General features: G+C 41.7%; 1 protein-coding gene across 11 annotated transcripts in view; it reads left to right on the forward strand.

The window, feature by feature from the left end:
* SQOR (sulfide quinone oxidoreductase) overlaps positions 1 to 15,958 on the forward strand; it is a 43,850-nt gene extending 27,892 nt beyond the window's left edge. For 5 of the 11 annotated variants that reach the window (XM_073304005.1, XM_073304006.1, XM_073304000.1 and 2 more), the window contains 4 exons: positions 8,603 to 8,766; positions 12,792 to 12,893; positions 13,404 to 13,512; positions 13,855 to 15,958. The gene's annotated coding sequence lies outside the window, so the exon portion shown is untranslated. Of the gene's footprint in view, positions 1 to 2,084; positions 7,367 to 8,602; positions 8,767 to 12,791; positions 12,894 to 13,403; positions 13,513 to 13,854 lie in introns of all 11 variants that reach the window. The other 6 variants (XM_073303996.1, XM_073303995.1, XM_073304001.1 and 3 more) reach the window with 4 other exon arrangements.
* Positions 15,959 to 17,002: the final 1,044 nt, after the last annotated feature.

Genomic DNA, 17,002 nt, shown 5'->3' on the forward strand with positions numbered 1-17,002 from the left:
GGGTCTTTGAGGGCTTGCAGAACACGGACCTAATTCTAGCTGCAGGGGGAATCTGGCTCCCTAGGCAGTGCTTGGGGGAGCTGTGAAGAGGGGAATAGGGAGACCAGATGTCTTAATGTTATAGGGACAGTTCCAATGTTCAGGGTTTTGTCTTATATAGGCGCCTATTGCCCTCTCCCATCCTGATTTTTCTTTCACACTTCCTATCTGGTCACCCTAGAGGGGAACCCCCAATCCCATCTGCATGGGAGAGCTAGGCAGAACTCACCTCACAGTGTCTGCTGCTTGCTTCAGAGAATTACTTTTATTATTATTTTATTCCAGTAGCAACCAGTGTCCTTAGTCAGTGTTGGGGCTCCAGGGTGCTTAGTAAGGTACAAACAAATCAGAAAAGACCTTGCCCCTGGCCTAAAGGATTTACAGTTTAAGGGATAGGTAGCAGAGGAAGGGACGCAGGGACAGATTCACCCAGTTTCTAATACTAATGTTAGCTCAGACTATTGTCTGGGTACATTCCTTTGTGGCTGTGCCTCAGCTATAAAATGAGGATAATATCCATCACCTCGTTGGCACTGGAGTATTGTGAAGATTAATTAGTTAATGTTCCTGCAAAACAAGAATTAAATCTTACTACCATCATTATCACTTGTTGCTAGAAACACAGAGAGCATAATTCCAAAATACATTGTAGGGCTGAGCAGAAGCATAACTGAATTCCATGCTATAAACGTACTCCTCTTCCAATATTAAGGTACTGAGTTAATCAGTCTGTACAGCAGCCTTACCTTTGTGCAAGAGTCTTAAAAATTTATACTCAGATGTGACTTTAAGAGAGCCACAAATGTATACTTTTAATAGCAGTGCACACATCTATCGGAGAATTGTGGTATGATGTGATGTGATGGCAAAGATGCCAAGAACCTTTCCTACACTGCTACCCCAGCAATACTCAAGTGATTATGTTACTATTAAAGAAATCAAGTTACCAATTCACTTCAACAGGAGGAGAAAATGGAACCCCAAATTCCCAACACAGATGCAAAACTGTATCATCAGATCAACAGTAACTCTTTAAGTTACAACCCAAATAGAGCATATGTAAACAAGAACAGAAAGAAGCCAGAAACTGCCCCAAACCCAAAGTTAGAAGGAAAAAATGAACACTTGCACAAAATTAGAAAAATCCAATGGAAAGTTTCAAAGCAAGAAATATTTATCTAGAAGTGTTGTAACTGAGGCTGGAACAACAGAAATAACTAGCACAGTAAAACTGTTTTTATTATTGGGCTTGAGGAAAACATGGTGCAGCTGCAGTTCTCAGTCAGACGATAACTTGAACGGACAGAGGGTTTTGTTTGTTTGTTTGTTTTAATGCCAGAGTGACACCTACTGTTTTCAAAATGTGCAATATGCTGACAAAGGTAAAAACAGCATAACACTTTCTACACCCTGGGATAACATTTGTGCTGATTTATGCCCTTGAAACCAGTGAAGTTGTTAAATGAGCACTTAAGTACACTAGCAATGTGACCAGGAAGCAGACATGGTTTAGGGTTCTTAGCTCCTATAAAATCATAGAGTTAGAAGGGACTACAAGGGTCATCTAGTCTAACCCCTTGCCAAAATGGGGATTACAGTCCTGAATCTTAAAAGAATTAAAAATGAACTATTGACTAGGAGAGGATATAGAATGTTGACATTGGTGAGGTTCTGTGGCAGTTGGAGTTTGTCGCTTGGATTCCAACAGTCAATTCTTGGACTCTTGGGTTGTGGAAGCTTTGCAGGGAGGGGAGAGAGACTGCAGAAGGAATGGGGTTAGCCTTAAGTTACGCCCTCTTTTTAGTAGCTTTTTTGCTACTCCTCCTTCAGCCCTCTCAGTGTACTCATTTTGTACATTGTGGATGAGATTTTCAACAACAATTGTGTGACTGGAAAGTCTTTGGGACTTTTACTTTTTGGATTTTCACTTTTGAAAATCCTACTCTATCTAGGCACATATATAATCTCCATCACTGTAGTTTCTGAATGCCTCCTAAGTATTTGAAAACAGAAATAATGGTTTTTTTCTTTCTTTCCCTTCCTAGACTATAGGAGAATGCCAACTCAGGATAAGTTACACTACTTTCCTATTTACACCCACTTACCCGCATTTTATCAGCAATTTACATGCAGGCTAGGTACTTATATAGCTGCCATTACTGTAGTATCTAAGCACCTAACAAATAATGAATTTATCCTCACAATGTCTCTCTGAGATAGGGAAAGATAATTCTAATTTTACACATGGGGAACTGAGGCACAGAGAGATTAATAAATGACTTGTCACACAAAGGTGGGAGGGTCCCAGAGCTTAGGTTCCAGCTGAGCCTGGAAGTCTACACAGCTATGAAATAGCCCCACAGCCCAAGCCCCACAAGCCTGAGTTGGCTGGCATGGGCCAGCTGTGGATTCTTTGCTGCGTAGGCATACCCTTAATAGCCATACCACCATCTTTTCTTTCTCCACACTCCTATTTATATCTCCTGAATATGGTGGTCCACTGATATGATTCTGGGAGGCCAAGTTACAGGTGCCTGAGCATAACTGAAGGCAGGATTTGATCCTCAGAGTACTTGATTACATTATACCTTTTATCATAAAGCTATAGCAAGGAAGACTGGTTTTGTGGCCAACGCATAGGGTTAGATATCAGTCTATGTGAATCATTCTTGTGCTTTAGTTTGCCCATTTATACAGTGCGGTAAATGATACTTGCTTTTCTCACAGGGAGTTATGAAGCTTCAATTGTCAGCGATGGTTTAATTCTCAGATACTATGGTGATCAGTACCACAGAAATGCCTACAAATAACATTATAAGTAAGGGTAGCTCCTTAACTTAACCTAAAAAGGTTCTAGTCCCATTTTAAACTGTGTAGAATTATGTTTATTATTGAGAAGATTGTAAAGCAACTTCTGGGGACTTCTACAATCTAGTTGCAAGAGATGTAGGGGGGAGGTAACAAAGTGGGAATCTTGACCCAGAACACTTCTGAAAAGCAAATGGAATCTGGAAGCAATTTCATGCCAAAAGAAATTAGATACCTTTATTTTTCCTTTGGTCATTTTTATTTTATTTTTCCTACTTTATTAGATTACTTAGACTTCCCTGCCTCCCCTGCACTGAGTTTCTGAAGGAAACAGTTCCTGTGTGTGCCTGGACTTTCTCTCTCTCTCTACACTTTTGTTTTCCTCATCTCTCAGTTTTCTCTCTCCACTATTGGCTTTAATGTCTTCTCTTCCTTCTATTATTCACAGTCCTTTCCCCCTCCCCCATGGCTGTAGGAATCACTGCTGAATTTCAGAAGGCACTTCATCATTCCCAAATTCTGCTGTCAGATCTAGCCTATTTGCTAAAGACTAGTAGATTCTGAGGGACAAAAAATAAGAAAACAGGGAGTGAAGTGAGGATCTTAATTCCAAATAAGAGTACTGGACTGGAACACTGAGCAGGCAATTCCAGACATCGCCCTCTGCATTGTGAAGGAGTCCAAGGTTCAGATTATTGAACGGAGACACTGAGCAGAAAACTCCAGACAGCACCTACTGCTCTGCCAAGGAGACCAACAAGCCAGTGAATGCCACCCAGAAAAACTCTGCCCAGATATATGAGATAAGTAAAGATCAAATGTTGTAGACATCCTCCCTATTGAGCTTCCTCCTTCTGGACTGATAGATGGCCATCTTGGCCAAAACCAGGAGGAAGTTCATGAAATTTGTGGGGCCATAGACGGGGTGCACAAAAACAAGGAGATGTGTGGAAAAGTGCAGCCAGAATCTCAGCAGAAGGTTCTGGAGGAACCAAAAAGGGGTTGCAACCTGATGTGCACTAGGTAGACATGCACCAGTGTTTCCCTCGTGCTGTAAAAGGGACAAGTATCAGTAGATTCTATTAACTGTGCCAGCAACATGCCTGTGCTCATGGCTCCATGGAGGAGCTGCCAATTTATGTCCCCAGTGAGCCATGGAACCAGGATGGAATTTTAATCCCCTTTCCTTCCTGGGTTACTCAGAAGCAGGCAAATCTCATCTGTTGCCTAGGCACCTTACATTATTAAGGATAATAGAGATCCTGGGGGTCCCAGCTGAGAATCTGCTAGTCATCCATCTGCAGTGATCCTCTTACTCCTATGAATATTTATAGCCAATGCCTCCACCTAGACAGGCACTGTATACACCTGTGGATCTATCTTGGTAGGGTCAGCTAATCGCTGCAGCTTTCAACAGCAAGTTGCAACATAAACCTGACCAACACACTTGGCATTATATACTGATCCATTCTAACCCTAAGTGCTCACTCTCCCTATGCTTATAGTCTTGGGCTCTCGCTTGCAGTGGTGTGCTGAGTGAGTGGGAATTCAGGCCAGCACTTTGTAAGTCCAGCAGAGGCAGTCCAGGTGAAACAAGGAGTGAGGCAATTTTGTATTGTGACCAACTTAGGTTGCACAGCACTAGCTGGCAGTAACAGTTTTTATATTACAGAGCAAGAGCATAGGGTTAATTCACATTTTCCTCAGTTGTCTGTAAGCCAAACTCAGATCTGCTGCACAATCAACAGTCTCCAGCTTCCTCTATCAATGCCTACTTGTGGGGAAGGCATCCATGAGGTAGGGCTCTGTGCTAGCCAGTTGTCAGCTGTAGTGTAGTCTTAACCCTAGTCGAGTGTCTTCAATCCTGGCAACTCAACAACAGGGACTTTGTCACATAAAGAAGTATGGATTGGATGAATGGACTATAAGGTGGATAGAAAGCTGGCTAGATCATCAGGCTCAACGGGTAGTGATCAATGGCTCGATGTCTAGTTGGCAGCCGGTATCAAGCGGAGTGCCCCAGGGGTTGGTCCTGGGGCTAGTTTTGTTCAACATCTTCATTAATGATCTGGATGATGGAATGGATTGCACCCTCAGCAAGTTCAGGTAGATATGCTGGAAGGTAGGGATAGGGTCCCGAGTGACTGAGACAAATTGGAGGATTGGGCCAAAAGAAATCTGATGAGGTTCAACAAGGACCAGTGCAGAGTCCTGCACTTAGGACGGAAGAATCCCATGCACTGCTACAGGCTGGGGACCGACTGGCTAAGCGGCAGTTCTGCAGAAAAGGACCTGGGGATTATAGTGGATGAGAAGCTGGATATGAGTCAACAGTGTGCCCTTGTTGCCAAGAAGGCTAATGGCATATTGGGTTGCATTAGTAGGAGCATTGCCAGCAGATCAAGGGAAGTGATTATTCCCCTCTATTTGGCACTGGTGAGGCCAGATCTGGAGTATTGCATCCAGTTTTGGGGCCCCCACTACAGAAGTGATGTGGACAAACTGGAGAGAGTCCAGCAGGGGGCAACAAAAATGGTTAGGGGGCTGCGGCACAAGACTTATGAGGAGAGGCTGAGGGAACTGGGCTTATTTAGTCTGCAGAAGAGAAGAGGGAGCGGGGATTTGATAGCAGCCTTCAACTATCTGAAGGGTGGTTCCAAAGACGATGTAACTAGACTGTTCTCAATGGTGGCAGATGACAGAACAAGGAGCAATGGTCTCAAGTTGCAGTGGGGGTGGTCTAAGTTGGATATTAGGAAAAACTATTTCACTAGGAGGGTTGTGAAGCACTGGAATGGGTTACCTAGTGAGGTGGTGGAATCTCCATCCTTAGAGGTTTGTAAGGCCCTGCTTGACAAAGCCCTGGCTGGGATGATTTAGTTGGGGTTGGTCCTGCTTTGAGCAGGGGTTTGGACTAGATGACCTCCTGAGGTCTCTTCCAACCCTAATCTTCTATGATTCTATGATCTTCTCCTCAGCCCAGACCCAAAGGGGAGTATCAGCTCTCTGTTCCAACTCCCTGCACACAAAATGGAGGATGCCAATACCCTGCAGCAGTATCTGACTTAGACAACTCAGCTCAGTCCAACAGGGCACCCAGCACTGCATCATGGAACTTGCAATCCTTCAAAGACAGCATATAGTACACAGAGGTCTATCTAATCAGGTTACCTCTGAAAGATTCAGAGGTTCTTCAAATAGGTATGCCTGTACAATAAAGGGTGACTCACTGGGAATCTTCACCCTCTCTGTGTGATAAAATGTGCTGCCATTTCATGATAGGATGGGACATGATGGCAAGAAAAATGGATGACTTATAGCATGAGCACATAGAACCTCTTGGATGGAAATGGAAGAGCTGTTGTCATATGAAAGCCCTCAAAAGTGGAGGAGGAAGGTGTGCACCAGCAGGCTCCATGCCAGATTATAGGCACTACAAAAGACCAGCCCATTAATGCCCAGGGATTTGTTCATGGGCATCAGTAAGAGGGCTTTTGAGAACTTGGCCAAAGGGAGGGGAACCACCAGCCAGCCCCAGTCACCCACTCTGACTGTACTCAGTTGCATCTGTAGCTGCTTCATTGACTTCTGCTGAGTTAGTCTGCATTTACACTGGTGTGGCTGAGACCAAAATTTGTCCAGCTGCCTTCACAGAATGGATTATGTCATTCTATGGCCCTCTGTAAAGTTGTTTGAAAGAAGGATGGGGTTATAACAGAATAAGCAAGCATAACTAGCGAGCAAACAAAAGGCAGTCTTATGCCATGGCTCTAAGGACTATTTTCAGTTAACTTCTTGGCTGTGATCTTAGTTCAGTATTCCAATGGCCTGGGGAACAAAAGATAGAGGCAAAAATTGAACGGCATATAAAACATTGAACGGAATATAAACAGCATATAAAACATTCAGGGTGAGTGGGGTGTCAGATTTTGACTCTGTATTAAGAGGGAATCACAAAAGGAGCCACATATGAAATATTTCAAGAGGCAAACATAGAATTTTCTATTCCAGGATCTTAACATTGTGTATATAACAATAAGAGAACAAAGGAAATAAAAGCAGGGAGAAGGAGACTTCCCTTGAAAAAGACAGAGTGGTAATTCCTTAGAATGGTGCAATTATGGTGAAGTACACTTCACTCACATAAACCAAGTATTCAGGCTCCATGTGGAGGGAATGTGAAACAACTGAAAAAGTGAAAAATACCCCCTCAATTTGGAGTCAGTGACTGGGGCTGCTACTAAAGTCTGGAATAGCAAGCTTAGCCTCTCTTCAGCAACTATGAAAGCCATTTGGCCTTCAGGATCCATATAAATATCAGGTCTGAGGCCCCTTTTTTGGTGGGCTCCTATTTTAGGCCCCAATTCTGCAGATGGCTGCAATGGGGCTCAGCAGAGGTCTGCATTCACAGAGCTCAGTACAGCACTTGGACCATAGACTTCTGCATTACCTCATGAAAGTCTAGCATCCAGACACCTGCATGGTCCACAGTCCCTCTGCTCTGCTCTGCGGTTTAATGGTAAGGACCTTTGGGTGGATGCTCATGAGTTAGACTGCTAACATCTAGTGAAATCAATGGCATTTAGGGGCCTAACTCCTTTTGATCATTTGACCCTTAGTGAGTAGATTAAATGAGGTGGGAAATGATAATTAAGACAGATAAACAGTATTCAAAGCACCAAAGATAAAGTTAAGGCTTTGCATTCTATAACAATGTACCATATAGAACACTGAAAACTAATGGGCAAATAAGATAGATGCGGTGAAAAATGAATGACAGAACATTAAAAAAAAATCAAAAGTGTAAGAAGATAGGGATAAAATGGGAGGAGTAACAGGCAAAGGTGAGGAAGATAAATGTGATAATTGGGTAACTGTGGCACTATATAAAGAATGCTTGTGGCTGATCATTGTTACTTTGTTTCCTGATGAAAGCTGTTGGGTTGGTTCAGAATGAATGAAGTTGCTTGTGAGCTTATGTTTACTCTACTTGTTTTGTAAATTAAAAAGCAGCTGTGATATTTTTATCTATGTCACCAAGATGCAGGTGCTACTGTGTGGATTATGTTTTTCTATGGTCCTCTGTAAGGTTGTTTGAAAGAGGGATGGGTTTAAAACAGAATAAGCAAGCATAACCAGGGAGTAAGCAAAAGGCAGACTATGCTGTGGCTTTAAGGGCTATTTTCAGTTGACTTCTTTTCTGTGGCCTTTGTTCAGTATTGTTTTTCATTCATGTTCTTGTATACTCTAGTGAGTATACAAAACTAATGGTAACTTGCTGATCTCTTCATTTTCTCTCTCATAAAAAGTATTGCAGTTATAGTCTCTGATTCTAGTCCTACATGGGAAGACTAGGTTTCTCTGAGACTTGAAGTTTGTGTAACTATCCTATTGTGAGAGGTAAGAAAGGGATCTCTTTCTTGTACCATGCCCATATTATCGTCTGAAGAGGTTTGAGTTTCGAAGCATCTAATCTGTTCTGTTCCTTTCTATGAAAACTGTATTCTAACACTGTCTTCTAGAGGCATTATAGTTTAGAACTATTTCTTCTTACAATCTGTCTTTGTTCTAAACTTACTGAAGCCTTTATTGCTCAGTAAGTGCTAGATAACAGTATTGTGGCACTTCTTGCTTATATCAGTCAAAATAAACATACTTGTTAAATTCTGTTCCATGTGTGTAATCCCCAGATGTTCATCTGACTTAGCTACCTTCTGGGTATTACTAAAGCAATTCCTTTAAAACTCTATTTTAGGAACTGGTTTTTGTGTAGAAGTGGCCTCCTGGTTCCAGTGTTCCCTTTGATGTGGCAAGATTAACAAGATTTCCTGACCACCTTGTGTAGGGAAGCTACTGAAAGACACAATGGCTGAGTTCTTGGTTTGCTTTAACTGGTGCAGTGGTGAGCATCCCCAGCCAGTAAGTAAATGCATGAGTTGGATTTTTAAGATGCTTTTGAATTTACAATGAGAGCTTTCATTTCTGTGTAGCCTTTATTCTTGTGATCAACTGCACTAAGGAAAGCAAAATATAAAAACTGATAGGGGAACCTTATCTCTAGTAAAAGGCATGAGCTCTACCAGAAGATCTGGTATACACTAGTTAGAGTTCCTATTTTCTAGCTGCATAGGAAATTAATCATCTAACTCACATTAGTGGTGCCAGCAGAAGCACCTGTAAGCTTTCCCTACATTGAGAAATAGTTGCTGAATACTTACTCTGCAATTAGGATGTAGTTTCATGAGGACTTAGCATAGACTGCACCAGCTGGGAGGCTGCAGATTCTGTTAATGAAACATGACATGGGTATATTTCAAAACAATCCTGAATGTGATGTCTTGTAAAGATGTGATGGAAGTCAAAATAATTAAACCCTGTGAATTGGGGAGGATTCTTGTAATAACTGTCTTTTAAGGGCTGTGTCTGGTAATGAGAGTTGATGAGAACTCTAGAACCCTTAATATAGCCTCCAGATACCTACCTATGGGCTATTAATGGTGAATAGGGGGGAAAACAAGGGTACATAGCCACTCTTAAAATGTATACAGTCAGTGGCGTTTTCTGGGGGAGTGGATTATTTATTCAATATGATAGCTGGCATTTTTGCTATAACTGAAGATTCAGTAACACTTCAATTATCAACCTCTATCTGCAGTTTTAATACTTGATGTTGTTAAAAACTTGAAACACTATCTAAATATGGGACGTACCCATACAGTTGTGTACAAGTCTTCTAATAACTTTTATTTAAAGTTCAGTTCCAGACTGGGGTTGAGAAAGAGAGCTACAAAAGTCTTCTATGTCTGATAACTAATCATTGAGACAAATGTGTTTAGCTTACACTCATATTTTCTTTTAATTGTAATAACAAATATTTAAAAATTGCCAACTCTGCAAATTCAGCCTGGGCTCACAACATGCAAAATCTCTGCAGGCCAAATTTGCCCACAGTGACATCTGGGCAACTAACGGCCTTCAATGGCTTTGCATAGGTTTCAACAGGTCAAAATCTATTGATGCAGAAAAAGGACAAGAATTGGCTCACTCTTAGCTCTGCTGCCTCTTCAGGGCTAGAGAGTGAAAAGCAGTAAACTTGTCACCAAATCTCTGATCCTGAAACTGGATCTGTGGGTGGCCTCTTGTGCCCCTGCAAAGTCCCCCATGACTTCACTGGGGCTCCCCATGCAGATGAAGTTCCAGATCTGGGGGGTCCTTGGTTAGCAGACTGGACGAGGAATAATCAAGAACCAGCTCGAAGTTAAAAGGTGCAATTTAGGTTCTCTGGAATAGAACAGTACTACAAATATTGGAGTGTAACAATAATTCATAATGTTTCTGCACTGCATTTTACTCTAAAACCAAACTGCCTTTGAGGTGTGGCTACTGCCTCTGGAACAGTAATATTTGAAAAGGTCAACATCCTTCTTGGTTCTCACTAAAAACATTTGAATAACTGTCTCTCTAAGGCTGAACTTTTTCAGTGGTAGAAGTACTCAAGCGGCCCTTAGCCTCACCTGTAGACTTCAAAGGAGGGAGACAGAGATTTAGTGCTTCTGAATGGTTTCAGAGTAACAGCCGTGTTAGTCTGTATTCGCAAAAAGAAAAGGAGTACTTGTGGCACCTTAGAGACTAACCAATTTATTAGAGCATAAGCTTTTGTGAGCTACAGCTCACTTCATCAGATGCAGATCGTGGAAACTGCAGCAGACTTTATATATACACAGAGATATATAAAGTCTGCTGCAGTTTCCACGATCTGCATCTGATGAAGTGAGCTGTAGCTCACGAAAGCTTATGCTCTAATAAATTGGTTAGTCTCTAAGGTGCCACAAGTACTCCTTTTCTTTTTAGTGCTTCTGAATGTACCCTAAGGGCTCTGTAAATGTTCCTTAGTCTTGACTTGGCCCTAGATCACTATTGACTAGAAACAAGCAAACTGGCTTTGTGATGCATATAAATGGAAACTAAGTTGTGATGACAAATCGCATATCCTGAAGTGGAGGGTTAATATGCTACTTTGTGGTTTAAACCAATATGGCTATATAGAAAACATCCCAATAACATCAACATGCAGTAGTTATAAATCATTACAGACCAGCCCCACATCTGTCACACCAACTTAATCAGCGGCTAATGTACTTGTGTGGCACAAGAATAAATTCTCTGGTCTTATAACTAACTAGATACTGGAGAATTCCCATAGGACATCACTCTAGGAAGGTAAGTCTTGCTACTGTAATATATTCCCAGGAATATGTAACACTACAGATGATACTGTGGTAGAAGCAAAATGAATACTTGCTCTTTTATTTTATTTATTTTTTGACTGTCCTGCTCTTCCCCTACATACTGCCATGTGGACACTTCTCTTCCTCAAAAGTGTTGTTTTTTAAACTAATGTAAAGGCTTACTGGGTATCTCTGCTCCCAGTTCAGTTGCTTTAATTAGGCAGGGAGTGGTCTGTCCAGAGCAGCAGCAGTAATAGTTCTGGGAATGTGTATTTATGGACTCTGCCTCCCTGGTAGAAATAACTTCTCTCCTCTTGCTCTACACTCAGCATTCAGATCCCATAGCCTTCTAGCAAAGGAACTGAAGAGGATTCTCTTTTAGAACTCCTTAGTTCCCCCCCCCCAAGAAGGATTTTCTAATCCCCAGAGGTAGTGCATGTTCTTCAAACAAAAAATTCTAACAAATACTCATAGGGTCCTCTAATCTTAGTAAGACCATTTTCTTGGGATAGAGAAAATTCTTGGGAAAGATGCTGCATGTAAACAGTGTGCTGCTGGTCACGCTGCAACAGTCACTCAGTTGATTGTTCCACCAGCAATTAGGGTTGCCTACCCTAGGAGTCTCCAGGAATTAAAAATTAATCTTTAATTAAAGATTGTCATGTGAGGCCATCTCTAGGAATTTCTCCAACCAAAATTGACAACCCTACCAGCAATATTAAGCTTTCTTAAGCTATCCCAATGCAAGACAGGAGAGAAATTGGGTTTAACTAAATCTAACTCCTGGAACCTTAGCTCCTCAACCAGTCCTTGAACAATGAAGTCCTCTTAAAAAAAAAAAAATGCATAAATGTCCCTTATTGCATTTAGCATTGTGGTGCATTGGCCTCTAACCCAAGAGGCCCAGACTCGCAAATATGCATCTGCAAATGGTCAGTTAGACCTAGTCAAAGGTGCAAAACAACTTTATATAGACTCTTAAATTAAACATGCAATCCTCAGGCCCCCATCCTGGAAACTAATCTGAAGATGGAACCTTTTGACTACAGTGAGGCTCTTTGAGGGTCCAAAGTTCCATAGAAAGATGCCAATCTTGCAACTGGCTCCTATCCGATGAAGTGAGCAGTAGCTCACGAAAGCTCATGCTCAAATAAATTGGTTAGTCTCTAAGGTGCCACAAGTACTCCTTTTCTTTTTGCGAATACAGACTAACACGGCTGTTACTCTGAAATATGTGACTATAGTAAGAGTTTAAAGTTATATAACTTCTCTATAGCTGTCCTGCTGATGGCATAAATGTCACATTGAGTCCTCTAGTGCTCCTAATTTGTTAGTATCAGATGAAGAGCAAGTGGAAATGACAGAGGAAGTGTCTAGTCTAAACCACATGTGTAAGTGCCTATTTTTACAGGGGTTCCTCAGTTATGTTGAGAGAGACTACAAGTCTGTTCCTTTAGTGCTAGAAAACAGCTTTATGGTGCTTGCTTCAAATCTACTGCTGACAGATTCATACTTCAACAACAAAACCTTAGTATATTCTGCTCTTTTAAAAAAAAAAAAAAAAAAAAAATTCTGTTTCCACTAGGAGTCACTGGAAGGTCAGTATTGATGAGTTTCTTGTCAACTGAGCGATAGTTCCCAGACACAACCTTAACTGTCTTCTGTAAAGGATTTTCTGTATAAGAACTTAGAATTTTTTTTCCTCTTCTCTCAAAGAAAAGACGTCGGAGACTAGACCGAAATATGATAGGAGAGCCAATGAACTTTGTCCACACTGCCCATGTTGGAACAAGAGATATGAATAGTGGTTTTACATCTGTAAGTATGTGCTCTTCAAGATGAGCAGAAATGTGAGAGACGTGCCTAACTGCTAAGACTAAGTGTTCGAAGTTGTGAGCATCACTTGCCCATGTATAGAGAATGAATGCAGCAGAATAGTGTCAGGACAGACCATAGTCATCTACATCCTACACACCCAGAATAGACTTATTTTAGCTCACTTAACTTGACACTAGTTCATAGCACTTTCTCATCTGACACACAGCATATACAGTCTGGGGGATGGAGCATGTCTGTACTCGTGAGGCCTCACTCTTCTGTCACTCCACTGAAGTACAAGGACTTTCACACCCATTTAGAAAGAGCAGCATGTTGCTAATACCAGTTTTTTGTCACTGATACCCTGAGTACTGACATCTCTCTGTATGTGGATAAGTATGTCTTGCCCATTAGGATTAATGTTTGACTTACTTTCTCTTCCTTTCTGACTTAAGACTTAAAGCTTTGACAAATAAAGGTCATCTACTAACCTACTGTATTCTTCTCTAGGCTGGGTCAATTCAGGACCATATGAAGTCAAAAGGTGGCTACACAAATGGTACACCTGCAAGTGCACAGCTATAGAAAATTCCAAAGGAGACGGATGCACCAATTTTTGGTATGCTCTGCTCTCTGAGGGCTTCCTAAAGTTCCATAAAGGCTATGTGAGCTAGCAACTGGTAGGGAAACCTCCAACTATATTATGTAGTTTAATTCAGGCTTCAGCTTTCTTTGTAGAATGGCTTCTACACAAATGTATGGCGGCTATTATAATTGCCAGCCTGGTATGGTGGTGGTGCAGTACCAATTAGAACACCATCCTAGGTGTCTTCCAAATGGGAAGCTCCCAACCCTACCCCAAAGAACTTAGTGTTAGATTGTCTGGCATTTTTTTTGTTGGCATTGTTACTAGTCTAAAACCACTTGCATCAAAACAGTCTTGACTTTCTTCTTTTCACAGAAATTCTGGAAACTGATCTTACTGGAAGACCTCACTTGTTTTCACTAATAGTAAAAGAGATGCTACTGGGGAATGGAGTATTTCATAGTAATGTTTCTCTGAATCTAGTAGTTGGATGCCCACATTCTAATTCATTATCTTTGCTGGAACTGTACACTGGTGTTGCTTTTAACTTTATCAATTAGATCTTCTGTTTTTCTGTCTTAAAGCCCAGTGAAGTCTCCACAACTCCACCCTAAAGTAGGTCCAGGTGACTGGAAAACCAAGTGTTTCTCCATCACTGAGCTGTAAGTGCCTAGCATGTTCTCTCCCACTACTATAATAACTGCAACAGATGTTCACTGTGCCAAAGTCTCCAAGTGGCTAGGTAATGCTGGATGGGTCTCAACATAATGCTCAAGACTTTCTTTAGACTTACTTAAATTAATGCAGCAGGAATTTACACTATCAATTGAATTTTAAACTCTCATCCGGAGATGGCATTCTAGGTATCAAACAGTCATGTAGCACTGTGGTTGTTTTTGGTTTTGGTAGCTGATTGGTAGTGACACTTAACTATAAGTGACAGCCTGTCTTCCAGACACTTAAAAAAAATAAAACCGGTCTCTAATTACTTTGTTTTTTTAAATGCATTGGAAGTTCTTAGATTTTTTTTTTTAACTGAAGTAGATGATGTAATGGCCCAAATTAAAGAGAAAATAGGTAGATTAGTCTTAAATCACTTCTCAAAGAAACATACCACATTTGACACTTAAATGCTAAATTGTAGTCTGGGTATACTTGATATATGTACAGTGCTGGCACTTTGAGATGTTGCTTCTGTTAAATAGTCATATATGCAGGCCAGAAGCAACAAGTTTAAGTATCCCTTGAAGTGACTAGGTCCATAATCACTGTCACAAGTGCATCTATACCCTTTTTTATCTTGGGTAATAGACAATTGTCCACTCAAACTGTGCAGTTGGTATGGATGCAGCAACTTAAAGTGATCATGAACTTGAATTATTGCCAACTTTAGAGCATGACAAGACGCATGGTAAATCAGTGGAGCTCTCATTTATTTCAACAGGAGTAGGATCAGGCCTTCAGGTTTGTCTTTAAATACAGGCATTCACTTCTTAAAATATCATTCAACACAACATGATCTGACCACTGTCATGCAACTCTCCTATTCATTAGAGGTCTTCTCTCACTGAAGTGTATCAGCTTATACATATTGCTATAAGAGTTGACATGAAGGCCTAAGATGAGAGGCTGTTCTGTGTCTCTGTACACTCAGAGTAGAGAAACATTCTTCTTTCAAATGAATTGAACACTATTCTTACTATAATTTTCCAAAATGACTGTACAATAACTACACAAAGCAAAGTTTAATTACTCTTTTGGCATATGTGTATATCAGATTAGAATACATGCCCTGTTTTTAAATACTCATGCTAGTCTATAGTTTGCTATCTTATCTGTAATTCTGACGAGCACAAGATCTGTCATACTGAAGTTTTTCCAACTTGGTTTTTGGATCATAAATACTGTAACTTGTTCAATAAACACTACCTTGCAAACTCAACTACTTCTGCTTGTATCTTATGCACTTGAAAAACAACCTTATATTCCCTTAATAGCTAGGTGTGAGCAGGTTCCACTGTACCTTCTCATTAGCTTGAATTAACATTTTATTGTCTGCTACATCTTAGACAAAGGAGAAGGCATAACCAGTTTCAGAACTCTAATAGCTGTGGTAAAGAACGTATCTTATTGTTAGTGGTGTAAAAACAAGAAACTCAGGCTGACAGCACTTAATCTCTACTGTTCTTATGGGACTGAGCAAGGGTTCACTCCCCTCTCCCCACCACCATTCTATTCAAAACTCTAGGGGATTTGAAAATATTTACTACAGCTCTACTCAAGCTGAATTTAAGACCTAGTCTTGAGGGAATCCACACTTTCTAGACAAGCTAGCAGGGTAACTTTCATTCCCTCTCGTCAATGTAGTAAAAGTGTCATATGAGTAGAGGAGATGGAGCCAACAGTGGGAGATGGCTAGCTCTACTGGCAGATTCATGCTGTCTATATGGCCAACTAGTCAAAGCTGTAAACTTTGCTTCTGTGGTAAGAAAATTGAAGAGCCTTCACTTTCTTGAAGACAAGTTTTAACATAATATGCTGATGGATGAAAAAACAGAATAATGCATTGATTCAATACTACTAGTCTAAGAGGCTGTGAGATGAGCTCTTCTCTAATCCTGTCCCATTTGTACTTATCCATAGCTCTCACTACACCCCTCTTCTGTGTGACCAGTACAAGTAGTCAAATAGTTGACAAGGATGGGCTTAAACAGCAGGCTTCAACTTTATTAACTATAGTTGGGGAGGGGCACTACACTGCCCACCCCAGCTTTCATGTACCAGGCATTTATTTGGTTCCAGTGCAGGTTACAGGGTTTCTACTGTAAGCCACACAGTCAGGGTAAACCCTCCTTAGTTGTGAAACCCCATGTAATGAGGGGTAGTAGGACAGAGGCCACAAGGTGGGGCAGGGGAAACTCCAGTTCATAAAGGTTTCAAGTGCCTCTCATAAGCACAATATCCAACTGGGCACCTTTGGCTCTTCTATGCCCCCTAGCCAGACCCCAGTGCACCTCCAGCTCCGGGCAGTCTCTGCTTGCTGCCACCTGTGGACCCTGCCTGTCTCCCCAGAGCTGAGCTGCCTGGGACTGATGCAGAAGCCTGGTCACTCTCAACCAGGTGTTGGGGGCCTGGCTGGGCCCCTCCAATAAAATAGGTCCTGAAGGAGCCCGGCCATGGCAGGCCCTGGCCTGGCTGCTTGTACCACTCCCAAGGGGTCAGAGTGATTCCCAGCCTCAGGACCAGCCCTGATTTCACGGTTAGCTCAGCCCAACAGATAGAGTTGCCTCCCAGCAGGGCTGGTTAGTGTGGCTGGGAGGCAGCAAGTGGGTCTCTGCGGGGGGTGCTGGGCTGTGAGGGAGTGGGGAAGATGTATGTATTGGGGGAGTAGGGGTTCTGTGGGGGGTGCTGGGCAATTATGGTGGGGGTGCAGGCAGGGGTGGTGTTGCACAGGGTGCTGTGCATTTGTGCAGGGAGTTCAGGGGGGCACTGGGAATAGTGGGTCCTGAGGGGCTCTGGCCAT

The sequence above is a fragment of the Lepidochelys kempii genome, chromosome 10, assembly GCF_965140265.1.
Source record: "Lepidochelys kempii isolate rLepKem1 chromosome 10, rLepKem1.hap2, whole genome shotgun sequence".
Classification (NCBI taxonomy): domain Eukaryota; kingdom Metazoa; phylum Chordata; order Testudines; family Cheloniidae; genus Lepidochelys; species Lepidochelys kempii.